Source organism: Silurus meridionalis, chromosome 8 (assembly GCF_014805685.1).
Source record: "Silurus meridionalis isolate SWU-2019-XX chromosome 8, ASM1480568v1, whole genome shotgun sequence".
Taxonomy (NCBI): domain Eukaryota; kingdom Metazoa; phylum Chordata; class Actinopteri; order Siluriformes; family Siluridae; genus Silurus; species Silurus meridionalis.
Window position 1 is genome coordinate 2,868,513 of NC_060891.1, and position 16,881 is coordinate 2,885,393.

General features: G+C 38.1%; 1 long non-coding RNA gene across 2 annotated transcripts in view; it reads left to right on the plus strand.

Moving 5' to 3' along the window:
- Nucleotides 1-1,973: 1,973 nt before the first annotated feature.
- Nucleotides 1,974-16,881, plus strand: part of LOC124390351 — a 28,466-nt gene continuing 13,558 nt past the window's right edge. Inside the window, exons 1-3 of one of the 2 annotated variants that reach the window (XR_006926727.1) lie at nucleotides 1,974-2,044; nucleotides 5,431-5,532; nucleotides 8,855-8,973. This is a non-coding gene — a long non-coding RNA (uncharacterized LOC124390351). Of the gene's footprint in view, nucleotides 2,045-5,425; nucleotides 5,533-8,854; nucleotides 8,974-16,881 lie in introns of both variants that reach the window. The other variant, XR_006926726.1, reaches the window with a different exon arrangement.

A 16,881-nucleotide genomic window follows, 5' to 3' on the forward strand; every position in this document is an offset into this window, starting at 1 on the left:
GCAAGCAGCAGTATACCATATTTAACCTACAGCAAGCAGCAGTATACCGTATTTACCCTATAAAAAGCAGCCGTATACCGTATTTACCCTATAAAAAGCAGCAGTATACCGTATTTACCCTATAAAAGCAGCAGTATACCGTATTTACCCTATAACAAGCAGCAGTATACCGTATTTACCCTTTTAAAAAGCAGCAGTATACCATATTTACCCTATAAAAAGCAGCAGTATACTGTATTTACCCTTTTAAAAAGCAGCAGTATACCATATTTACCCTATAGCAAGCAGCAGTATAACGTATTTACCCTACTGGTTATGGATCCAGAATACTGGCATTGTGTAAGGAACTAAAATGACTTATAATCATGTTAGATAATAACTATATAAATACTAATCAGAAATCCACCAGACTATTATGAAACACTCACAAGTCTGCTATTAAAGCATTAAGAGGTTTGCCACATGATTATAATGAGATATTACTATAATGTTTGCACAATATCTAACAGGTTTTGCAAATACATTATGTTTTTATTATGATGTTTTGAGAACATTGCAGGAACATATGCCTCATGGTTAGTGGTGCAAATGTGGTATACTACTGGTGAAGAAAGTTCCTTGTATTCAGAATCAGGTTACACATGCAATTAAGTGCATTTTCAGAGCCTTTTCTCAAGGATTATTCAAATTTTTAGTGTGTAGCTAATACCAAAAAAATTCGAGTTAGAGACTTCTGCAGTGTTTAGACTTCTGCAGTGTTCAGATTGTCACCTTTAAACAGGGAACAGTCAGCTAGGACACTTATATGAAGATGTTTGTTTGGTCTCTAACAAACTGCAGCCCTTCAGCACAATGCTGTATTTCCACTAGGATCATGTGACACTTTAATTGCATACAGGTCAACTCCATTAAACTAATTACGGGACTTTTGATAACGCCCAGTTGCACAAAAGTTCATTCACCGCTTTTACAGTGACGTTGAATATTTCTACAAGGCGCCGTAACAGCCCGAGGACGCTAACCTTTCTTCTCCGGCAAATCCATCAGCGTAGCCGTTAATGACTTTCGATAGCGGTTGGCCCGTGCTAATTGATATGTTTGAAATCATAAGAGCATATTGCAGGTACAGGTGGAACATGACCAAGACTCTTATCTGACACGTTGATGTATCCATCCCCCAAACGTGGGTCATTTCCCCTGCTGCTGCAGCAGGCCTGGTTAACTGGCAGCCGTAGCCTATCATTTACCCGCCTGTCAATTACGCAGTTGGATGCCACTCGTCTCTCCTGTCCAACAGACCTCTTTAATACCTGGCTTCGGCACATATTTCGAACATCTGTCGGCTCTCACTCATTTTATCATCCACCCTTCAGTCTCTCTCTCTCTTTCCCCAAACACCACTCCACCTCCGTACTTCATAATACTTGGAAGTGTATCAACAAGAAACCTTTAATCAAATCTATTGCATTCTGCAGTTTCAATTCATATACTATAGTTCATGAACTTAGCCTAAATATATTCTTATTGTATATGGGAAGTAAGACACAAATAGAGGGTAATGATAGCAAACTATGATACTTGTTGTAGGGTACATATTGTATACTGCTACTTGCTAGAGGGCAAATACGGTATAATATTTGTTATAGTGCAAATTTGGCATACTACTACTTGCTAAAGGGTAATTATGATAATATTAATTGATATAGGAAGAAAAAAAGGGCGTATTACTATTTGCTACAGGGTAAAATGGTATACTTGCTATAGGGTAAATATGGCATACTGTAACTTGATATAAGGTAAATATGGTATACTACAACTTGTACTGTGTCAGGGATCCACCAGCCACACCCTCGCCAAACCCTCCAATCACTCCAAGCAGCTCACCTACTTACTAATCATCCACACCTGGTCCAAATCAGTCACCACACTATAATACCCGTGCTTTCTGCCTTGCCCTTTTTGTTTCTCATTAAAAGGCCTTCGTTCAATTCACTTCAGTTTCCAGTACGGTCTTTACGCCTGACATACTGCTACTTGCTAAATGGTAAATATGGGATTTAAACCATATTCCTTTCTTACCCAAGTCCATCTACAAAAGGTAAAAATAGCTAAATGCTATGCTATGCTATGCTAAATACAGTAAACCATTACATTCTATAAGGCAGCAATCTGCAACCTTTGTTGCATCATGGAAACAGTTTCACGCTAAACAAAACTGCAGCTAAAACAACTGCAGGAAACTGGCCTTTTTTTTATTTTATAAAATGCCCTGCAGACCATGAAAGTCAATAAATAATACGTAAAAGATAATTCAATGTTCTTGACGTGTAGCCTGGTACCAAATGATCCATGGCCCGGTACCAGACCATGTTCCAGTGGTTGGGGCGAATATGGTAATGCATTACTCACTAGCGTAAATATGTGACACGTCTAAAGTCTATAGGGTAAAACAGTGCTACAGGGAGAATACGGTCATCTTTGACTTACTATGGGGCAATTATGGTAAACTCTATGGTAAAAACTTTCTATAGGGTAATTATTAAAACATATAAACATGTATGATGGGATACTACAAGGCAAATCAGGTATACATAAACTGAAATATGGTACTTCAAGTTATTCTATAGGGCAAATATGGTAACCCTCTACTCACTACAATAAAAGCATGCTCCAGGATTTCTATGTTAATAACATCAGTGTAAATAAATAAACCCCAGACATAATTTCCTAGACATTATTATTATCATCTGTTCAACATATTTCCAGGAGAATCTAAAATTTTGGAATCCTCATATGATTCTTTTTTTTTTAAAAAAAAGGTCAAAACCCCTTTTTATTTTTTTTTATTTATTTATTTATTTATTTATTTATTTTTTTTTTTTGGGCAGGTTATAGCGTGCTTATCTTTTTTTTTTTTTTTTTTTACGACTCCGATTTGTTAATAAAATAGTACCGAGACCCCCGGTGTTTGATTAATGAAAAGGTTCGTTTATGCCATTAATCATAATGTATGGATTAATCAGAGTGCACCTTTAGCTGATTAAATCACACTGCTGCTTTAGGGAGTGTTTAATCATTCGCTTTTTTGGCTCTTGTGCTGTATGAAGCCAGTGCTAAGTGATACTAAAAAAATAAATAAAAGAAAAAAGAGAAAGGGAAAAAAAAAATCCAACTCTTGTGAAGCTTTTTGATAATTTTTTTTAATAATAAAAAAATACAAAAACAATATTTATGTCTATATAATTGCTGAAAGGTGTTGACCTTGATAGATAGATGATAGATAGATAGATAGATAGATAGATAGATAGATAGATAGATAGATAGATAGATAGATAGATAGATAGATAGATAGATATTAAATCAATGATACAGTCATGCATTTAGTATGTATTCTGCATGTCAGGTCTATAAGGCTGGCAAAATGACAGAACAGCTGCCTTCAAAAGACTGTGAAAGTGTCTCACAATGGTGGAGGGATGTGGGTTAATCTAAGCTCTGGGGCTTGCAGTCTCCAGGTGTTTACGGGTGCGACACAGCCAATGTCGGCTTGCCATTTGTTACGAATCAATTTCAGCAGAACCTCCTCATTCCACACGGTGCCAAACAGTCAAGTCTAGACTGCCTTGAGCAGCCGGTACCAGAAGTACTCCTGACCCTAATGGTCATAAAGACATCAGCAATGTACAAAATACCTCTTCAAATAGCCGCTTACACTCAGAGTGAATGTAGAAATGTAGTGTAACTTGTACCCAGAGATGGAAAGTAACAAACTACATTTACTGTAATTGAGTGTTTTTTTGTTTTGTTTTGTTTACCTCTTATTTTTTAAGTAGTTTTTTAAATCTGTAATTTGACTTTTACTTAGCTGTGTTTGGTTTAAGTATTGTACTTAACACCAATTTAAATCATATGCCTTACTGAGTAAAAAAAAAAAAGGATAAAGAAAAATAATGCAAAAATTGTGCTCTGGAAACTACAGCACTGATTGATTGCCAGGCGGAGAACAAACGCGCAAAACTCAAGAAAGATAGATGAAGACGGACAAGACAGACGCAGCCGACAGCGAAATGCCGTCGAATCTAAAGTCGTTCAACGCATGCGCTCACTGTGTAAATTCCAAATCTGCATTTGCGGTAAATATTACCTTTTAAGTCCCTGGTGGTCTAGTGGTTAGGATGCGGCGCTCTCACTGCTGCGGCCCGGGTTCGATCCCTGGTCAGGGAACCATCCCCAGCCACTCTTGGTGCCGGTCCCAAGCCCGGATAAATTGGGGAGGGTTGCGTTAGGAAGGGCATCCAGCGTAAAAACATGTGCCAAATCAAACATGCGGATGATCCGAGTGTGTGGACATTTGTGTGAGATTGAAGGCTTACCAGGGTGTTTGTAAAGTCAGGTACTGATGTAGGTGATGTGAGGAGGCCTGGGTGTCGTTCCAGTTCATCTCATACTGTAGGTGTTCAAAAAGGGTTGAGGGCAGAACTCTGTAGCTCGATATAGGAAATCCTCCACTCCAACCCATCTTCATGGAGCTGGTTTTGTGCATCGTCATGATGGAACAAGTTTGGATTTCCTCGTTGAATGAAAGCGAACGGAAAATATCATGCTAGCGCATCCATTAACAGTTACATTTACATTCACGGTATTTAGCAAACGCTCTTATCCAGAGTGAGGTACAAGCATGCTTCGATCAATGAATAAATCAACACTGGTTCACTAGATTTGGCAAATCTAGGATCCCACCAGCCGAACCTCCGTTGAGATTAAATGTAGTGCACAAACAAAGACATAACACCAACAGGGAAAGTAAACGCAAACTCAATTGTTTCAGGAAGCCATATATAGCATCCAAAGACATCCTATAGATTTGTGTTAACTGTTTGGGGAAGAACAACAAATGAAAGTCCCAATACTTGTCCATATGGTATATGATAAATCACTAATCAATATAAGATAAATACAAACTGCTACCTCAACCTTCACACACACAGACACACAAAATATTCACAATATGGTAAAGGTGATAAACCACCTACGATGATTTATAGTGTGTAGAAACCAGATTTTAGGTGAAACGCTTAACTTTTTGTGTGTGCTTGGGAGGATTTTATTGGTCAATGACAGACAAAACAAAAGAAAAAGTCTTGCTTTTATGAGACACCGCTGACCCATAAATCTGGAGTCGACGAAGTCCGACAGAATGATGGTTGTTTTTATAAGAATGCTGCATTTAGTTAGAAAGCCAGTCGATTCTATGGTCTGGGCATGTTGTGGAAAGTACCAAGCTGTGCATCATCTCACTTTATCATCTAACAGGGCATTGAATTGTGCAAGTATGCAAATGATTCATTATTTCGTTTAATGTGCGTACAGTCTTCTAACAGATCCATGATTCATTTCTATGATATTCTATGATCTCCTGATGAAGCGCAGACGGACGAAGCGAGCTGGATGAGCTGCAGAGGTTATGCTCGGTCAGTCCGGCGCAAGGCTGAACGTCACTCCTGCGAATGAGCTTCTCAACTCGTCTGTAAGGTGGGTTATGATATATATCGAGGCTCAGGAGTTATCAAGGTGGGGCGGGTCTTTTTCATTGATTCTCCGGCTGCTGAATTAAGTGCCCCATAAATCTCGGTGCCGCAGCGCTGCAGAGTCAACATGAGCGAGAAAAGCTTCCCGTGCCTGGCTAGAACTCGGCCCGGGTCTGTCTTTTCCTGTGGATAATGCGTATTCAGTCTGTAATTAAGAGCGCGATTGGGCCAGGGGGCGCCCAGGAGGCTTGGGAGGAAATGTGTCTTTGATATTATCAAGTTGAGAGCAGAGACATTGAAAAGGATTTTTCTCCCATCCTCTGAAATAAAATATTCAGCTCTAGGTAAGAAGTGGGTGCTAATTAGGACTGCTCTAATGGAACCTTTTTTTCACCTCCATAGCCTTGAGATAAAATAAAGACTATTCAGGTCCCCCATATACAATATATATATATACATATATAATGCTCAAACATACCCTAGGCCAAGGAATATATATATATTATATAAGCAAGTGCCAAGAAAGCGGATGCAGATCCATATGCAAAGAATTATCGTCAATATTTATAGCACAAGTCAAGACACGGGGTGAATGCTGGGAAATCAATGATCATAAACTAAAGAGCAGCCTGGGATCAAAACCAGAACACTGTAGATGCTATAAACAGGGAGTGAAACACGGAGCTGAAGTACAAGGGGGGAAAAAAAACCCTTTAAAATTGCTAATAAAATGTAGTAAAAAATGTGCATGCAAACAGTACAAAATTCCATTTAGAAATGTTTACAAATGAAATCAGTACTTTGATTAAAAAAACAATTGTTCAAACTGTTAAATACTATAGTTATAAAAAACAATGACCATATATGGAATGTGGGAATTTATTGTAAGAGTTTAAAAAGGTGCCAAATTATTGTTTTTATTTTGTTAATTATTCCAAGATAAATTAGTTTTCAGTACAAAACGGTGTTTCAAATCAATTTAAAGTGTGAACGCCGCTTGGATTGTTGATGAAGTCTGGCCAAAAACAACACGTCAACAAAATATATATTTTTAAATACTTTTTAACCAATGAAATGTCCTTCTTGCCTCTTTAGTATGCTAAAGAAACAATCCAAACTAAACCTGGCGTCTCCGTTTTGTAATCTAGTCCTAGACCAACATTGTACACTAACATAAAAAATTTACGATTACCCATAATCGTAGGTTCACGCTATTTAAGCCGCTCAGCAAAATCGACCAATCAATAAATCAATCCAATTTTGAGCTGATGTTAAACAAATCGTTACAACGCGGTATAAATAGTAACCTATTTTGGAATATGCGTTACTCACGTCGCAGATGATCAGTGAATACGCACCGATCAAACAACTGACAATAAAGCTGAATCAGCAATATCCTGGTCTGATTTAATCACGTTTTTTTTTACATCATGTAGATAAAGACTATTCATGTTTTTCAAAACCAGATCAAAACAGAGCGTGCGCTCGACCCTGATTGGTGGCCTGCTTCGTGTTTGACCAGTTACGTTTTTATCATCTCATGAATAAAAAGGAAGTGATTTTACAAAATATAGTTGAGTAAAAAGTAAAATATTTGACTTTGAAATGTAGTGAAGTTAAAGACTCCCTGAACGGAAATGCTTCAGTTCAGTGCTAAAGTACAGCAACGAATTACATTTACTTCCTTCCTGTCCACCACTGCCTACGCAACATTAGACCGGTAGTTTTAATAATAATTATTGGTTATCAAATATAATATTTTATATACTGTATATAATAGTATTATCTGGTTGTCTGAAAAAGCAGTAGCTTTGGAAGTAATTGATTTTGTACGTTCTGTTGGTGTCAAACGCGCCCCTGATGGTGGACCAGTTCATGGACATGGTAATGGTTTTAATTGAAAAGAAATAAACTCGAAACCATATTGCATCATTTGCGGGTCACAGAGAGGGACTAAGAGTTTTGCTATCAGGCATAACAGTGGTGTCCCAGCAGGGATCTGGATACAGAATGAAGAGCCCACTGATTACCAGCGCAAAGAAAAGCACACACCCTTGAGCTATCTGTCGCTCGTAAATCCGTTTCAAATTCCATGGAAAGAGCAGTCGTTGTTGCTTCCGACGCTGCTCTCACCGCTAGCGTTCTTTTAAAAATAAAAAGAACGAATTGTGGCCCATCAAGCACCAAGTCATGCGTCATGCACTGCTGATAATCGTCACATTTAGCTCCACTTATTTCCCAGCACCCGCTCGGGGTCCGACTTTTGAAGCGAAGACCCCGAGTGCTTGCTTTATTTCCAGCTCGGCTCTATCTGTCCTGCTCAGCATCCGCTGTGGTGCCGGCAGTTAATCTGCCCCTCTGAATCAATAGACCATAAAGAGCAACGTAAATGAGCTCCGTTTCCCCGAACGTGATCTGGAAAAACATCCTCCCAGATGAAGAGGACGATGTAAACCACAGCAGCGGTTAAAAAATATATTGACGTGTGTGTGTGTGTGTGCAAGGGAGTGGTAATAAGTGCCGTGGTTTCTGGGCTTGTCTTTTTGATGGATACAATCATCTTTGTGGCGTATTCAAGCCAAAGGTTTGGAATATTACGAAAAAATGCAGGCTGCAAATGCATGACTAGCTGACATAAGAATATAAAGATATATAGCTAGCTAGCTAGCTGTTTCTTGCTAGCTCTTGTTGTTGCTTGTGTTTGCTAAGTTTTGCTGTGTGAATTAAGGAAAAAAAATTAAGACCAAAATAAAACAGAGAATGTGAAGAAAATTTTAATTATTTTAGATAAATAAATAAATAAATAAACAAACAAAATTATCAGACAGACATTATACTTGTCCTTGTAATAAATAGCTTAAACATTATGAAAAATATTTTTAGCAAAACATTCAGTGTGTGTGTGTGTGTGTGTGTGTGTGTGTGTGTGTGTGTGTGAGAACAGTTTTAAAAGAAACTTGAACTGGGAAGCTAGCTTTTTTTTTTTTTATAGAAATTTAGTTACACAAAAAACATTGCGACAAAACGTGTTTTAAAGCATATGATTAAACTAACTGCATTACATGATATTATAATAATATGAAGTTTTGGAATAAGAACGCTCAAAATAAAACGTACAGTGGAAAATCTTGATTTGATCCCCTGCTGATTTAGTAAATTCACCCCCTACAAAGAAATGATCAGTCTAGAATTTTTATTGTAGGTTTATTTTAACAGAGGGTGAAAGAACAAAATTATATTATATATATATATATATATTTTGTATCATTAAGGTTTATTCCAGCCTTGTGCAGGTCTATAATCTTGTCCCTGACGTCCTTTGACAGCTCCTTTGTCCTTCCCATGGTTCTGGTGGTTTAAAAGGAAGAGGTTGATTCTGTGACGGGTGTCTTTTATACACATTTGATATTAGGAGCACTTTCCTTAATGGACAGGACTAATCTGGGTGAGTCAGAATTCTTGCTATTTTGATACAAAATCTATTTCTTATTCTCATTTGATTAAATACAAATTAATTTTTAAAAGTTTTTACTGTTTCTATATGGATTTTTTTTAATTCTGTCGTTTTCTTTGTTAAAATAAACCCACTATATAAATTGTAGACTGTTAATTTCTTTGTAAGATAAAAAAAAAACATTATTTCCACCACTGCTAGGGGTATTTCTGAGAACTGGTTAATAAGAGACAGGTGTGTGTGTGTGTGTGTGTGTGTGTGTGTGTGTGTGTGTGAGAGGTTAGTAATTAAGAGCTGGCAAAAGAATATTGAGGTCATATGACCGGTCAGGCAGTTGTCATGGACTGACTGAGAATTCTGGGAAAACATTGACTTATTATTATTTTTAGTCAGAACTCTTTTCTTATATTTTTAATTGTTGATTTTTCAAAGTAGTATTTCGTATTTTTATTATTATTTGTTGGGGTTTTTTTACCAATCCATAATTTGTTTTTTCGTAAAGATCATTTATTGTCAACCTTTTTTTTTTCCTAATAGTTTTCATCTTTTTTTTTTTTTTTGCCAGCCCTTTCCTTCCTTTTTTGATTTTGCAAACCTGATTTTACATCTACCTTCAAACCCCCACCACCCCAACCACATCATCTTCATATTAATGTTTTTAATTCCGTTGAGATCCGAGTCATCTTGGAAATGTTCAAGGCCTGTATGCATTTAATAATTCAATGTGCGTGTCTCATTACTGATGTATTTCTTTAATCGCACACACACAAAAAATCTTGTTCAGTTTGCTATGATTTTTGGGTTTTTTTTGGAAATGATTGACAGCTCAAACAGCACTGACTCACCCTGAAACGTATTCATCTCAATTGTTTGACTTTACCCAGGCATTTGTGTTTATTTTCAGCCTAGCATATGTCTCTATTTATTTATATATTTATTCCCATTTTCCATTTCCATCTGCCTGCATGGCCTAATTTCCTTCTCTTGGTTCAATACCTACCCCCCCTCCGAAAAAAAAAAAATCTGTTTACAGGTACTCTGCATTTCTTAGCCAGAATATTGACCAGTCTCCTGTGTATAATTAAAAGATATTAATCAGACGGTCGAACGATAAGTACGTGGTAAATGAAAACGAATCGTCTTATGGATAAGCTATTTACAAGACACACGATTCGTTCCGGTTATTCGGACGTGTGTGCTGAAACGGCGGCTTGTGTGTTTGTGTGTGTGTGTGTGTGTGTAGGTGTGCGTGTGTGTGTGTGAAAGAGAGGAAAACGAGTTCATTCCTGTTTATGCACTGTAAGTGGCCCTCAATAAAAATGTTATTTCGCTCCTGCCAATTTTCCCGGCGAGCATCGTTTGCTTTCCATGCCGTGTGGCTTCACAATAGCTGAAAAAAAAAAACCCACGAAGAGCCTTTGGAGAGCACTTCACCCAGGGCCGCTGCATTTGCATAAGGCATCACAGCAAAAACTGGAGTAACGTTATACTAAGGAGCTCGGGAGGAAGAGGTCGCCGCGATCCGTGCTACCTTTCACATTTCGTCTCCCTGCCATGCAAACCAAATTTAAACGGAATTAAAAACAAATTTCGGGTTGCTGGATAAAACTTAACCAAGGGTGGAGGAGAATTCTTAAATCTGATTGGTCGGGAGGTGTTGCTCCAGCACAGTGGTTTGGTTCGGAACTATAGGCTTGTCCTAATTCGTTATTGTTCCCATGGTAACAGTTTACACCCAGAATTGGACTGCCATTGATGTGGTGAGGTTTTTTTATTAACTATTATTTATCATTTATGAAAGGAGTCTCCAGTGTTAGAGAACTTCACCTCAGTCAGAAGTGTTGTTTGGTCACCAATGTCTAAATCAAATCAGTGCACCAATCCTAATATAATTTTGTTCCCATAGTAACAAGTGACACCAGGACGTTGTTGGACTTTGACCTTGTACTGTCTAAACGCAAAATGCTGTCATTTATATACATTTTTTACATGAATAATTATTTAATTATTCCCGATAAATTGTTCCCATTTCTTTCGCTAACGTTGCCTCCAGTCGCATACGTTTGTAAGAGTTTGTATCTAATAATATTTCAACCATCATATCACGTGTCTCCAAGTTCAGAGAAATCTGCCTTGAGGTATTAACAGCGTGGGCACCGGTAGCTTCAAATACATGACAATAAGACTGTGGCTTTAACCAATCAGATTTTGAGGTGCCAACACCAGGGCCATCTAGCAGGCGTCCAATAACGTCTGCAGTTTTACGTCCTTCGATTGGATGGTCAGAGAGCGCACTAGTCAGAGTTCACAAACCGCATCTGGAGCAAACTGCACAAGCTGAAATATTAGAATGAATAGCTGCAAAGGAAAAGAAATTGATTTGGTTGTAGATGCACTTACAAAGACAGACTTTTCAAGAAAAGCTGGACATTGTGAGGAAAAGGTCGGCCAGTTCAAAAGTTTTCTTTTGAACACACACAATTTGCCTTAATTTCAAATCCCCAGCAAAACTGTAATGCACGAAAAAAATGCACAGAAAACTTCGGGTCATTTTATTAAGTTCATATTAATGCTTCTGTAAGAGATGATGCATGCAGGCGGTGCAGTTGTGGCTGCAGTGAAAGGAGACTTGTTGAATTGTGTTCATCGGGTTTCTTGCTTCAGGCATTTATTATTGCTGTATGAGATTCCTGTCTGTGATGCAGCGCTCTGTTCTACTGCGTTTCTCTATAATATTGATGGTTTCTTCAAACGTGGTTCGTAATGATGATATTTAGAGATTATTTGATTCAAGTAGGACACCACTGAAGGCCTCGGCATAATATACACGACCCGCTATTGATCCTGTTCCCATAGTAACAATGTACACAAAGACTGGTGCAGATTTTTATACAGAGATTTATTTTTATATTTAGCCTTTATGGAAGGAGTCTCTAGTGTTAGAGCACTTTGTACGAGTCGGTTGTGTATAATTGTAACCGTTTTGCCTTTAACCAGAGCGGAGAAATGCGAAGTTGGACTGTTTATACCAGACTCAAACTTGTTTCACAGACATTCCATGACATTATGTTAGTGAATGTCTCTGCAAATAAATAAAAAGATTAATAAAAAATACCACCGTGTTATTGAAAAAAAAAAAAATAAGTCTATAATATGAGTTATTTTTCCACAACTGCACACCCACACGTCTCTCTCTCTCTTTTTTTTTTTCTCACGTATTGAAACATCTGAATCGCTATTTAATCTTGTGTCCTTTAATCTATTGCACTTTCATTGGTCGCTTTTATTCCCTTTGTGGATTGTGCATCGTCATGTTAATTAATTCGAACACACCGACTAATTTATCTCGCTAGTCCTTCCCTCTCTCTGTGGAGAAGTACTCGGTGTCATTGTAGGGATTACTATACGTATGCTGAACCGCTTCCTCAAACCCGGATTAAGTCCGATCCTTATGGGGGAAAAAAAGAACTGATTTTATCAAATAAAAACAAACAAAAAAATAAAATAAAAAATAAACACATCTGGAATTATTAACAACAATGCCTAAACATGATAGCCGAATAAAACAATTTTTTTAATAATATTTTCAATAGTAAAATATACCGCAATAACTGCTTCCTCAAACCCGTGTCTGATCCCTTTGGGGGAAAAAATCAGTGATTTTATAAAATAATAAAAAAAAACAATAATAACAAAAAAAAAAAAACCACATCTGGAATTATTAACAGAAATGCCTAAACATAACCGAATAAAATATCTATAATCTTTAATTACATTTTTAATAGTTTTAACTTACATCCATTGAAAGAATTCGGGTTTCACTCTGCCGCAACATAAATGATAAATGAATCATTGAAAGTGAACGAATCATGTGACAAATGTATCGGAAAAATAACTGAATATAAAAACGTGTATGTAAAAACCGTAACGTGAAAATGGAATTGAATAAATCATATACATTTATAAATTCGCATAGGAAATCGATTGGAATGGATTCTTAGATGAGTTCAAAAGGAATCTCATGAACGGTGATTTGTGGAAAAGGGGCTCATATGAAAATCGTGGGCGGAAAAGAAATCATGGAGAAGATGTATATCTGTGTATCAAAAAGTTCCAAGACTGGCTCTGTTTTCAAGAAAGTACTTTATATATATAAAAATATATATAATTATAAATACACACTATCACCTTCAAAATAGTCCCCCTGCACAGCAATACAGCGCTCCCAGCGTTCCTGCCACTTCTGGATTATGTCCTGAAAGACTTATTTTCCAAGCGTGTCAAACACCTTCTGCAATTCGCTCTGGATTTCCTCAATGGTGTCAAAAATGTTGATCTTTGAGCTGGATCTTCATCTTCAGGAAGAAGACGAAGTCTGCAGGAGCCAAATCTGGCGAATAGGGTGTGTGCAAAAGTGAGATCGGGTGGATTGTTCTCCGACGATCATCATGCGCAAGTTGCTGAATGGTTTTGACATTTTCAGGGTTTGAGCTCATCGAAGATGACGATCTCTCGTCATCTTCCTGCAATGTTCTTCCGCTCTTGAAATGCTCATGTCACTAAAAACACCTTGAATGACGCGTTGCAGCATCGCCGTATGTTAAACGCATGTCATGTCGAACGTCTCTGTGGCAGATTTTCCCGCAGGATTTCACATTGTCCATGATGAAGTGTGAAGAAAAAGAAACAGATGAGGAACATTTAGATTTAAACAAAGGTACCATATGAAAGGAAATGAATGAAGTCCTAGACGAATAATTTTTCACGTGTAAATTATACGTGGTGCTATTTTTCTGTAGCGCCTTTTAATGCCTGTGGAGAATTGATTTAAAGTTTTTTTATTTCACCAAACTGGTATAATTCTGTGTGAGGAACATCACCAGCTGTTCTGGGCAAAAGCGAATGCACAGTAGGTGAGTGAGAACGCTTTAAACAGTGCCTAATATCATTCAGTGGCAGATGAAATCACGCTAATGAATGAGCTTTTCATGTTCAATTTGGTAACGTAATATAAAACGTTCAAAGGAGTCGATTCGGTGCCTCCGACCGAACCACCTGCGACTGGCCTCTTCCTCTACCGGAGACGTTCACGCACTTCAGAGGCGTCCCGTTGCACGTGCATATCGACGCCATCAAAAAGCTCCATTTATTGTACTTAGCCAATTAAACTGAGTTGTGATTCATGTCCTTGAGCAAAAAAAAGGAATTCATCAGCTGGGATGAATTTTCCACGGTAGACTTCCATTCAAAGAGGCGTTTCTGCCCGCGAGTCTGGATACAACCGACTTCCTTTATGCTGATGATTAAAACCAATGATGTGCTCCCGACCATCTCATTCTCTTTAATGGATAATAATGGCTTCGTGTGAATCGCCTCATATTTCTTCCTCTTGGCTATTTTCATTCTTATTCTTCGTTCCTGTATATGTATAATTTCAATTTGAATATTTTTTTCCCTATTTACCGTTCCTCCTATGCAGTAATGCTACATCAGGGCCTGCTGGAAATGTTCTCGTGTCATCTGTATGCTGAAACTCTGTCATGGCATTTTAATAGAAAGACATGCTCGTGCAGTCTGACATTATGACTGCGCTGACATTTTGGATATTAATGTTGTGCGCGCTGTTTTGCATCATAATATCACATGCGGAAATGTTGCGTTTTGATCCGTGAGCCTGCCGGAAGACGTGCCGTCTGTTTGCGAGTAAACCGGAGCGAACTTCAGGACGGCTTTAAGAAATGCGGTGTGGCCAAATGTGACTCGGCTTTGGGTTGATTTTTATTTTTAATTTTTTTATAATTTCTGCATGTTTGTTTGTGACATTTGAACTCTTGCTGACCTGAAACCTACATTTATTAATGTGAGGGATGGATGGATGGAGATGAAAGGTAGAGAAATAGATAATAGTAGAAGAGGTGTATAGAAATGTAGATAGAGGTATTAAAAGAGGTATGGATGAAAAGATAAAGAGAGAAATAGTTAGAGAGAGCTATAAAGAGAGGCATGGATGGATGGATGGATGAATTGGTAGAAAGAGATATAGACAAGGGCAGAGATGGATGGATGGATGGATGGATGGATGGGTGGATGGATGGGATTACAAAGGGATGAATGGGTGGTGAGAGAAAGAGAGAGATGGATGGATGGAAAGGTAGAATGAAAGATAGAGAGGTAGAGATAAATAGATAGATAAACAGAGGAAGAGATGGATGGATGGATGGATGGATGGATGGATGGATAAGTAGAAAGAGTAATGGATAGGTAGAGAGGTATCTATAGACAGACAGACAGATAGATCCTTCTTCCTCTGGCTCAACAACAACATTTCAAAATAAATATTTCTACTTTTCCCCTCAATCCCATCTAAAAATCATTTACAGTAAATCTGGATCGATTTTTTTTTTTTTTCCCTAATCCCCTGGTTGCCTCTAGGAAGAAAATCCCTTCCACCACAACTGCACCCCCTGCAGATATAAACAATATGTGAAAGGTATTCTGTACTATACTGAAATTGATCCGATGCTTTGAGCAGCTGTTCTCTAATCCATTCCACATTGATGGGGATGAACTCCCGGGTTAATTGATGAATCAAATCAAGCAGGGCCCCATTCGGAGACCTTCACGCCAGAGCTATTAGCTGTCCATCATGGCGGAGAACATCGCAGCCAGACAGCGCATGGGCATGCCGAAGCCTGGCGGGACCATTAGACCCTAGATTGCAGTGATCAGTAAGTGATGAGGAATTGGAAAGGGGTTTGGAATGGGCTGCAGGGAACCACTGGCTTCATTACGCCTGTTCATCTTGTGCTTCGTGCCCATGTCAGCTCTTCCCCCTGAAGTCCACTTGGCTCCAGCCCCCCTAATCATTTCGGCAGTACGGAACGGGCCGTTCCACTTCTCACCGCGGGCAAATCTGGCGAGCTCTAAGCTTGTACTTTTTTTCTGAAAGCAAATGCTCTGAAAACTGGCTGTGATCTGTTTGAAATGTTTTGAGAATAGCCTCATTTCTGGTTAGGGAATGTCTGAACTGCTGTCATTAGATTGTTCCTTATGGTGGCCTTTTTCATTTCTACAAATACAGAGCCATTCAAAAAAAAAAAATCACTGCCTTTAACATTAAATTTTGTAGAACTAAAATCTCCTGGGATTATACACTTACATTTATGGCTTTTTTTCTTCAAACACCTGACTTACAATAATGTTATTTATAAAAACTTTAAATTGAGGGTTAAGGGCAAGGGCCCAGCAGTGGCCGCTTGGTGGTCCTGATATTCGAACTCCCAACCTTCCAATCACAAGTCCAGTGTTGAGTGGATGGATGGATGGATGGATGGATGGATGGATGGATGGATGGATATATAAATAGGTATGGGTTTTATATATATATATATATATATATATATATATATATATATATATATATATATATATATATATATATATTATTGCTATATAATCCCCATTAATTTAAATTCATTTTACTCTGCACCTTGTGAGGAAGTCCAATGGGCGTTAAGACTTCTGCAATAGACAAATAGTTTTATTTGGCTCATGTCCACGCTGAACACATCTAAGTTGTAAATTTGTCTAAGTTGTAGGTTATAATTAACTGTAAGCCTGTATCCCTGGGAGATCAAGCCAAAGTCGTTTAAGTCTGTTGTGGAGGATTAGTCGCTCGATAGCTGTCTGTCAGCCACCAGCTCTTGCTCTGGATTCAAACAGTTCAATATCCAGTCACATTCTTTTTTCTGTTTTTAAGAGTTTACATGTCAAAGTGTCAGTCACCCTCCCACAAGTGGCACGATTTTTAAAACAATCCAGAGTGCATTCCTGCTTCAGTCTTAAAATTTCCAGGTTCTCCATGACCAATATAAATTGCCTACTGAAGATCATAGCTTC